At 37.8% G+C, this 2,217-nt stretch overlaps 1 long non-coding RNA gene across 2 annotated transcripts in view; it reads right to left on the bottom strand.

Moving 5' to 3' along the window:
* The window catches only part of LOC107750824 (uncharacterized), a 2,194-nt gene extending 957 nt beyond the window's left edge, over positions 1-1,237 (bottom strand). The window contains exons 1-2 of one of the 2 annotated variants that reach the window (XR_001641187.1): positions 1,215-1,237; positions 619-689 (exon numbers count right to left, since the gene is read on the bottom strand). This is a non-coding gene — a long non-coding RNA (uncharacterized LOC107750824). Of the gene's footprint in view, positions 1-618; positions 990-1,214 lie in introns of those variants that run through there. The other variant, XR_001641186.1, reaches the window with a different exon arrangement.
* Positions 1,238-2,217: the final 980 nt, after the last annotated feature.

Below are 2,217 nucleotides of genomic sequence, written 5' to 3'. Positions count from 1 at the left end.
TGGTTGGGTGGGGGGGGGGGGGGGAATCTCATCAGAACATATGCAGAATATAAATTACTTCATATATATTATTTATGAAATGAACTGATGCCTATTTCAGGATTAGTATTGTTCCTGTTCCTTTATTGATTCCCCAAAAGAGGAACTTAAGGCTACTTGGCACAGCAGCACAATAAAAAGAGAAGAATAAATAACATACAAAGAGAATATATATTCAACAAATATCTAAAGATATCAAAAATCCTTAAAATAATATTAATATAAAACATGGTAAAACAATTCAATAGGAACATCAGTCACATTTTTCTTTCAACACATTTTCCCCACATTTAGTTGTAATTTCCATTATTCTCAATGGTAATTCTAATTACTACAATGCAGTTTTTTGTTATCAAAATCAGAATAAATTAAAGGCAATAAAAAAAAATTTGTTTACCATGTACTATAACTTTTTTCACATTACTGTAATATTTCAGGAGGAAATATGGAAATGTTATAATGCACAAAATATTCATTTTAATATATATATATATATATATGCATGTTTTTGACAGGCATGTTTCTGACAGGTCTCATCTGTGTATGTGTAAATATAAGATCATAAAGTGCAGATCTTACCGGATTTGGTCTGTGTGCTCATGTTGAGTTATAGATGTGAATCCAGACGGCAGTGTTCTGAAATCAAGCGTCTGTGGTTATGAAGATGAACGACAGTAAATCCTCTCATTTGACTGACACACATACAATGCGCAGGTGTTTGCGTGTCGATGTAAAGTGTGCTGCAGGCGTGTTGTCATGCATATTTGTGGCAGGTGTCAACAGTGTATTTTGTTCTCGAGTCTCCAGCCCTTTTTCCCTGCTTCTCAGGGTGTGACGTGAAGTTACCCGTCCTGATCAACCAGCAACGCCCCTTCAGACATAATTACTACACACCCTGCTGATTAGCAGCTTCTCGTTACCACCGATCCTTCTTCTCAGTCTAACACACATTATATGTATTGTTGGCTATTGCTACAAATATACCCCAGCGACTTAACACTGCTTTTGTGCTGCAGGGTCACATATGTGCTAAATCTGACCGTGAGATGAGTTAATGATAAACACAAGATATATAAACATTCTGGATATTAAAGCTAGGCAACAAGCAAATACTTTCACATATAAAAGTCTGAAATCTGAAATAGACTGACATAAAGCAGAGCGCTCGGACTCACCTGTGTGTGTGAGAGTGTGTGTGTGAGAGTGTGTGTGTGTGAGAGAGAGCGTGTGTGTGTGAGAGAGAGTGTGTGTGTGTGTGTGTGAGAAAGTCTCACTCGGTGTCACACCCTGTTCTGTGTCAGAGCCAATAAGGACTTTGATCACATCACAGCGCAAACCTGTACGGTCAGTTTCAGCGCAAACACTCTCTACTTATCCGATTAATGAGTTCATTATGAAAACTCACACTCAGATCAGATCAGAAACACACACTCCTTCAGTCTTCTGTTACTCTGATCCAAAGCTGTGTTTAATTGGGTCTTATTCAGAAACCCCTGCTCGGATCGACTGTAATCACATCCTCACATTCACACGCTCAGAGTGCAGTCTCCTGTTTTTCTCCAGAAGCGTTCATGTCACAAGTCCAGGCGTGTCTTTATCTCGAGTGTGTAGAAATATCAGAGGAACGCCTCGCACACCACTCTGAAGATCAGAAACACCTTTTATGTCACAATAAACAGACTCATATTCAACACATTAACTCAAGACTGAGGGATAAAATCTAACTACTGAAACCCTTAAAGATCAGCCACTCAATATTGTGTCTCTCTCCAGTATTTCTGCAGCTTTAAGACCTTTTTAAGGCCAAGCAAAGAAACTTTAAGAACTGCATTGAAGGGAAAACAATACGTCAGTATGTTCTCTTAACGAAAATACAACTTCTAAAAGATCCCTTTTAATTCATTTTACACAAAAAAGGCCTGAATATCTCTGCTATCACACACTAGAATATGTAAATAACTTCATTACTGGAACAACTGCATTGATTCAGACAAACTCAGACATGAAGCTGATCATAAATATATAAAATATAATTTAATGACAGGAATTATATGTTCATAACATTTCAGTCATGAAGACACAATATTTACACACACACACACACACACACTCTCTCTCTCACACACACACACACACAGTCACACACACTCTCACACACACACACACACACACTCTCAC

This window comes from Sinocyclocheilus rhinocerous, unplaced genomic scaffold, assembly GCF_001515625.1.
Source record: "Sinocyclocheilus rhinocerous isolate Xijiao unplaced genomic scaffold, SAMN03320098_v1.1 scaffold3529, whole genome shotgun sequence".
In the NCBI taxonomy this organism is placed as follows: Eukaryota; Metazoa; Chordata; class Actinopteri; order Cypriniformes; family Cyprinidae; genus Sinocyclocheilus; species Sinocyclocheilus rhinocerous.
Note: the sequence above shows the minus strand (reverse complement) of the source record. Positions and strands in the feature narration are given on the sequence as shown.